We start from the raw sequence: 8,486 nt of genomic DNA, 5'->3' as shown, positions 1-8,486 counted from the left end.
GACTCGAGATTCATTTGGGGGTGCGTGTGACAGAGCTGCTGCAGCGGGAGCCTGCGGGGCGGGAGCTTGATGCTGGTAGCGTATCGCACTAACTTGAGAGGCGAGAGATAGTAATTTGATTCTGCAAATCAATTTCTCATTCTTCGCTTGATGTAATTAATACACATGTCCAATTATAACGGAATTCGTTAGCTCATAAAAATGTGATTATAATAGACTGCTGTTTAAAACTCTGACCGGAATATCTCGAATATGTCCGGTGATAGAAATCTTGCAGGACACCCAGACCGGCACGAATATGTTCTAACGGAAACGCTGGCCTAGCTAGCCGCTAACTGCAGCTAAGCTAGGCTACGCTAAGCTAGCACACCTCCGTGGACTTCTTCTGACGCCGAGCGAAGCGTCTTCCTCTTCCTCCTATTTTTTTTTCTTCTGACACCAGTGTAACGTTGCTTTATCCCACTTCTGACACCAGTGTAACGTTGCTTTGTTTTGCACCATACTTATATACGACTCTCGAGGCAGGTTGATAGTTCTCACTTTACTTCTTTATTCACAACGGTTCTCATACAGGTTGCAGTATAAGTGACTCATGTCTACACATTCCCATGCCTCAAGAGAGTGCACGCTGGGTGCCACACCTCTTATACCTCCCCAGGTCAGCCCGTGCACTCTCGACTCTGTCAACCCGTGGCTGGCACGACCAATAGCATTGCCAGCCCCGGGATGGCGAAGTGCAGAGTGGCAGCTCGACTGACCAAACACCAAAATCCCAGGGTCCCTACAATATGTAAAGGTATTTATTGTCCCAAAGGAAACTTGAGAGTGTTTGCTGTATAGAAATAACAGTACAGACTTCCGGTTTAGACACAAACAGTATGGCAGTGTGAAGAGGGAGCTCCCATTAAAAAACAGAATAAAAGTCCCTCAACGACAAAATTTTAACCCAAAAGAAAAGTTAAAGAACTGAATAAAGAGGGCAGAAATGGGACTTCAAGATGGCGGCCGTGCAGTAGACAACTCGCACCACATGCTCCCGGTGGTAATTGACTAAACTGTCTAAAAACACGGTTGAATTCTGAATACCCCCCGAGAAAAACTAAGGGGAAGACAATTTCAAGACTACTCTGTCGAGAAGATGAAATGGAGAACTCTGAATCAGAAGGAAAAGGCGATAAGGAGTCGGAGATAAACAGACGCTCCACCAGGCACAGACAGACCCATATACCGGAGGCTTTGGGCCTAGAAACGATTAGCAAGAAGCTAACGGCAGTAGACGCCAGGGTACAGATGGCAAGTAGGGCTGAACTAAGCGCTAGCAAAGAGATACACAAGGAAGAGATAACAGCGGGTGTGGAGATGGGAGAGGGAGAAGGAAAGACGGCTATGACAATGGAAAACATGCGCTCGCTCTTGAGAGAACTCTTGTCAGAAGAAGCCGAGAAGAGAAACCAACAAACAATGGATGCCTTGCGCGCACTGTTGAAGGAAGAAGCAGAAAAGAGGAACCAGCAGTTAATGGGGGAATTTGCGCGGTTGGAGGAAAAGCTGGAGAAACAAAGCGAAACTTTATGGGCAAGTTAGGAAAGAAAGATAAAAGACGGGTTGGAGGAAAAGATGGAGACATGTGAGGCTACTGTGGCTAACCTAGAAGCGAGGATGAGGGAACAGGAGAGAAGATACACGGAAAGAGATGCCTCGTTGGACAGCAGAGCTACGGACCAAGATCATTGGGAGAAGGAGTGCCAGAGTCTCCGAACTGATAGTAAAGAGATGGGAGAGAATATGGAGAATATGATCAACTATGCTAAACAGAAGAATCTGAGAGTGATCGGCATACCAGAGGAACAGGACCCGAAAGGACCGAGAGGGACGATGACAGAATACTACTCAAAGATGTTCGGGGGGTTAGCGGGGGCAGGAGTCTTCACTAAAAATCCCAAGCTGGAGGCGGTGTACAGAGGAGCCCCCGCAAGAAGGAAAAAGAAAGGCGAAAACGGAACCGGGAGGAGGCCACTCATAGTGGTATTCTCCAACCAACGGGACAAAGAAACCATACTAGACATCGCAAAGAAGAAACGAGTTTTGACACACGAAGGATTACAAGTGAGGATATACCAAGACCTCGCCCCGTCCCTGGTCAAGAAACGGGAGGAATACAGGGAAGTGAGAGACTACTGCTTTCGGGGGAAAGGACAGACGGGCTTTGTACGAGGAGCCATCCTGAAGGTGACATGGGAAAGAAGGACTACTCTGTGTGAGACTCCCGAACAAGCATGACAAGCCTGTGGTATGATGGTGGGGACAGACCCAGCGCGACGGGGACAGTCACCTGCGGGGCAAGGATCAGAGGGAAAGCAACAGGAGGGACCGACACAGTAGGATGACACGGGTAGATAAGAATGGTATATTAGGGAAGGGAGGGGGGTAAGGGAAATAATCTATAAAATCTGGCAATTTCAATGGTTCAATATATAGGCAGTACGGGTACGGAGACATTATGGATTGTAATTTCTGAGGGAAATCTCTAAGAGGCATTCCCCCATGCTTGATATACAAGGGAAAAGGCATGGGTATATATGGCGGGCCCCCCTTCTTACCAGATAATTGATATGAATATAATAGGTATATGGGGGCTTTATGTAGGAATAAGAGGTTCAAGGACCCGACTTAAAAGAGGGAAGGGGGGGGGGGGGGGGGGATTATGAGAACAGCTGAAGCAGGGGAATGGTATATTCTGGGGGAAAGGGTCATTTCTATTTTTCAATATGTGGACTGGGCGGTTATAGTTAAGTAGTTATAGTTAGTTAAAGGTAATGTGGAGAGGCCGAGGGCCAAACATAGACAGAAGGAGGAGGGGATAGTTAGGAAATGGGGATGAAGGGAAAATGTATATTTCATAAAAACACTGCAATTTTTGGTATAGATAAGGGAAACTAATAGAGAGGGAAAAGTGTATAAGTTAGAAGGCCTGGCAACCTCTAACGTTCAGTATAAGTACTGGACACACACAGACAGAAAAAATTTATAGCTATATAGGAATACAACAGAGAGGTCAAGGACCCAACATAGAAGTGAGGAGGAGTGGATAGTTAGGATCTGTGGAGGAAGGGGAAGAGTATATTACATAGAAGCGCAACAAGTTCTGGTTTAACTCTACAAAAGATGCCCCCTTCTTAACGGGTAATGGGTATAGCTTAGGGGTTTTCATAGGCCATATCCCCTTTCTTAACAGGTATTGGATATGGTTGATGCCCGGTAGGTGGCGGACTTGGTTTTGTTTTGTTTCAAGAGTTTTGTTTCAATGTTCCAATGTTTTAAAGTGATGGAGACCTAGAAGTTTGGAGGCTGAAATAGAGGACTCCTCGAGATGGTTACGGGAGGAGGAAGGGGGAGAGTAATGATACAGACTCAAGTTGAAGATAGTTTAGTCAAGTTAGATGTTAAATAACAGAAATGAGAAAAAGGGAGCATGGGGTTAGAGCATACTAGGAGGGAAGAGCGGCAGGAGAGAGAGAAAGGCAGGTAAGATGCATCCTGTTAATAGGAAGCAGGGAGGGACCTGTAGGAAGTCGGAAAAGAGGAGGTTCAGAAGTCCACGCCCAATAGGGGGGACGTTAGCTTTATATGTGGGGTCTGGGGATATTTGTGTTTTTTCTCTTTTTTTATTTATTATTACAGAACACTTCGGCTGGAACACCACATCACAAAACATGGAGGAGAGAGGGGGGAGAGGGGCAAGAAGAGAGTGGGCAACATAGGACATAAGGATGAGTAGGAACGAAATAAAATATATGAGCTGGAACGTGAGGGGAATGAGCCACATTATTAAGCTAAAACAGATTCTAGGGAAGATAAAAAGATCAGGAGCGAAAATAGTTTATTTACAGGAAACACACAGCACTGGGGAAGATGTCAAGAGAGTTGAGAATAGATGGCAAGGACAGGTCTACTCGGCCCCATTCAACTCACAAGCTAGATGAGTGATGATACTAATAGACAAGTCGATACCATTTACTTTAAGAAATAAGATTGTAGACCCGGGAGGGAGATTTATAATATTAAGCGGTACTATAGTCTCCATGCAGGTGAACCTAGTAAATATATATGGACCAAACAATGATGACCCGCTGTTTTTTCAAGAACTGTTTATGAAAATGGCAACTCTCACAGGCCAGTTCATCATGGGGGGAGACTTTAACTGCGTGAGGAGACCGGAAATAGATAAGTCAGGGGGAGGGGATACCTCCCACGGAAGAACAAGGAAAGTAATGGATACGTTTATGAGAGACCTCGACGTGGTGGAGATATGGAGAAAACTAAACCCAGGCAAGAGGGAATATTCGTACGCTTCTAAATTACTAAGTAGGCCAACGTTCTCTAGAATAGCCTATTTTTTTGTTTCGACGAGCTTGATATCTAAATTTACAGGAAGTGAATATGACAGTAGATTACTGTCTGACCATTTTCCAATGACGTTAAGTATGAACATGCCGGAAATAGCGAAAGCACCCCCTAGATTTAGACTCCAAACCAAATGGCTCAACAACCCGAAATGTATGACTTTTATAGGTGAAAAATATGTACTTCTCCATAAATACAGACCAGACAAGTGCAACGGTGAGATGGGAGGCATTTAAGGCGTATATAAGGGGAGAAATGATAAGCTATACTAAACATAATCTAAAGAACACTATAAACAAATGGAGGACATAGAAAGACAGGTGAAAGAAGTGGAAAAACAGCTATATTGTGAGGGTTCGCCTGTCCCTGGACCCTTTTTCCCTGTCTCCTCTCCTCAACAGCCCCCACCCTTGCGAGGATTTTTCTCCTCTACTCTTCACCAGCCCCCACCTTTGGACATTCTTGTACTCTTGGCGTTTGTATTGTCTCCCGTGTGTTTTAGCGTTGTTTTGTCTTTAGTCTCGTTCCCTTTGTAATTGTTTTATTTGTCCCTTGTATGGTGTTCTCTCTGTAATTGTAATTTTGATTCTAGTCTAGTTTATTCCCCAGTGTGTGTTTGGCCTTTTGTTTTCCTTACCCCTGTGTGTTAGTTCAGCTTTCCCCATCAGGTGTGTCTCGTTCCCAATTACCCTCTTGTGTCAATCAGTGTGTGTATATCTGCCTCGTTTGCCATTCTCTCTTTGTCGGTTCATTGTTTGGATTCCCTACTAGTGTTTGCTGTCTAGTTCCTCTGTTCCTGTGATCCTGTTACTCCTTCCAGTATTTTTGTAGTAAGTGTTCCTAGTGTTTATTTTGTTTGTTCCTCCCTTCGTTGTTTTTCGTGTTCAATTTGTTTGTTAGGGTTTTATTTTGTAGTCAGTTGTTCATGTTTTTCCTAGCCTGCCTTGCAGTGTTTTGTTTGTGCCTTTTGGACTTGCTCTCTTTATGAGATTATTATTTGTTTTTCGTATTTAGCCCTCTGCCAGTTCTTCAGCTGTGCTATTCTTTGTTTTTGTATTTTTGCTGCTGCCTTTGGACGTATTTTTGTAAATATCTTTGTCGCTGCCCTCTGTTTAAATTGGATTATTTTGTTACACTTCACCCCTGGCTCGAAGTGTTCAAGATTAAAGGAGCAGTGCTCACTTTTGACAATCCATATCTACCTCTCCCTCGTATCTGTTTGCGCTTGGGCCCTCTGCCAACACATCCGTAACATATATAGAGGAGAAGACCCAGCAAAACAGAGAGAACTGCGGCTATTAAAGGCCCAGTACAAACATCTATCCACTACAAAGATAACATCGGACTTACAGTGGCTAAAACAATCATACTACGACCAAGGGGAAAAAGCAGGCAAGATACTAGCGTGGAGAATTAGAAAGGCACAAACGGAAAGAATGATACATACGATCAAATTAGGGAATGGACTTGAAACGAATGACCCAATAGAAATAAATAACGCCTTTAAGGAATATTATGAAAAGTTATATAAATCAGAATACCCGAAAGACACAGAGCAACAAAAGGAATTCCTGGACAAGTTAGAATTCTCAAAAATAACGGAAGAGGAACAGAAACAGTTTGACCAAGAGCTAACGATAGAAGAATTAAACAAGGCGCTTACGGTTATGAATAGTGGGAAGGTGGCGGGCCCAGATGGGATACCAACAGAAATATACAAGAGATTCGCAGGGAAACTGCTACCCCACCTACTGGAAATGTTCAATGAAGCATATGAAGAGGGGACTTTGCCTCCATCCTTAAGATCGGCGATGATTTCGGTACTTAAGAAACCGGGTAAACCACCCTCGGACACAACTTCATATCGTCCTGTGTCCCTCATGTCCTGTGATATGAAAATGTTATGTAAGGCGCTAGCTAGGCGCATAGAGGAGTCGATTCCACATCTGATAAAAAATGACCAGAACGGATTTGTATTGGGAAGACAGGGGTTTCACAACATTAGGAGATTACTAAATGTTCTTCACACTAAGAAAAACTAAAAAGACCACGCAGTTCTGTCATTAGACGCCGAAAAGGCATTTGACAGGATTGAGTGGGGATATCTGTTTGAAACACTTAAACGGTTCGGGTTTGGAGAAGGATATATAAAATGGATCAGGATTCTATACACAGACCCAATGGTCGAAATAACTACGAACAACCAAATATCGACACCGTTTAAACTACAGAGATCTACCAGACAGGGATGTCCGATTTCTCCGTTGCTATTTCTGTTCGCAATCGAACCATTAGCGATGACGATTAGACAGGACCCGGGAATCACGGGGATGAGAATAGGGGGTATGGAGCATCGCCTATCGCTTTTCGCGGATGATATAATACTATACTTAACTAAATTGGATACCTCAATTAGAAATGCGAACGAAATACTAGAGAAATATATATTTTCAGGATATAAGACGAATAAAAATAAAAGCGCACTTATGTTACTAAATAATAATAATAATAATAATGACTTGGATTTATATAGCGCTCTTCATGACACCCAGAGCGCTTCACAGAGTCCATTATTCGTTCATACACAGTCATACCGGTGCAAATGAAATGAAAGAGAAAGGGAGAAAGCACCGGTGCACACGCAGTTTGCGAGCTCCCCCAAGGGGTTTACATATTTGGGGATAAAGATAACCCCGGAGATTAAAGACTTAGTACAGAGTAATTACGATCCAATAATGACAGATGTAGAAAATAGCCTTGAAAGATGGAGCAAATTACCAATATCAATGATAGGCAGAGTGAATGTTATTAAAATGACTATATTGCCTAAATTCCTATACTTATTCCAGTCAATCCCAATGCCCTTGCCTGAAACCTTCTTTCGGAGATTGAAAACGATGTTCACACGTTTCATATGGAACAATAAAAAACCCAGGTTGAGACTGACACTCCTTTACCTCCCGTATGACAGAGGAGGGCTTAGACTTCCAGATATGAGGCTTTATTACTGGGCGGCACAGCTCAGGACAGCAATGTTTTACTTTCAACAGACAGATATACCGGCTTGGATGGAGATAGAAAAAGAAGAGACAAAGATAACACTAGACGCATATATATATTCACGACAGAGTAGCTTGTTGATAAAAAGTACAAAGAACCCGTTCCTCAAAAATACAGTAAGGATCTGGCACAAGGCGCATTTACACTTAGGTAGAAGAGATAAATTATTGGGGTATACACCAATCTGGGGGAATGAGGAATTTAAACCAGGAAGGAATGATGGGGGATTAAAAAATTGGGCAGAAAGGGGTTTGGGTAAGATTAAAGACTTATACAAAGAGGGGGAATTGATGACCTTCGAACAGATAGTAAGCACATTTGAAATCCCAAGATCACATAGATTTAAATACTTTCAAATCAGGAGCTATGTAGTCTCAAAGAACAGGGGCACAGAGGAACCACCCACATCCATAATAGTAGGGCTGAAACTAATGACTATTTTGGTAGTCGACTAATCTGTCGATTATTTTTTCGATTAGTTGACTAACGAAAAACAATTATATTAAAAAAAAAAAAAAAAAATCACTACCTATCTTTGTGAAAGTGGCTTCTCAGCTCTGGTCCAGCTGAAGACAGAGCAGAGGAACAGATTGGACATTGAGCATGACCTCAGAGTTGCTTTGAGACTCTTGTCAGGACCAAACAACATCCCCAGTTATCCCATTAGTTCCCCCAAACTTACTGTCGGTCTGTTATGTTAAGCTACGAAGTCTTCAGCTGGCTGGACCAGAGCTGAGAAGCCACTTTCACAAAGATAGGTAGTGCAAAAAAAAAATAAAAAATTATAATAATAATTTTTTTTGATGACTAATCAACGCAACAATATCTCGTTGACGATTTTGTCGACTAATCATTGCAGCCCTACATAATAGAAAGACTTACTAGGAACAATATGGTGGGAAGAGGACAATTATCCAAGTTTTATGATGTGTTGTTATCAGGATCAGATGAGAGCTCTTTGAGCAGTTTGCGGGCATGGGAGAGGGACATGGGGGTAGAAATAGAAGAAGAGGACTGGGAAC

This window comes from Notolepis coatsorum, assembly GCF_963971535.1.
Source record: "Notolepis coatsorum genome assembly, chromosome: 1".
In the NCBI taxonomy this organism is placed as follows: domain Eukaryota; kingdom Metazoa; phylum Chordata; class Actinopteri; order Aulopiformes; family Paralepididae; genus Notolepis; species Notolepis coatsorum.
The sequence above is the reverse complement of the archived record's forward strand: the minus strand, read 5'-3'. Positions refer to the sequence as shown.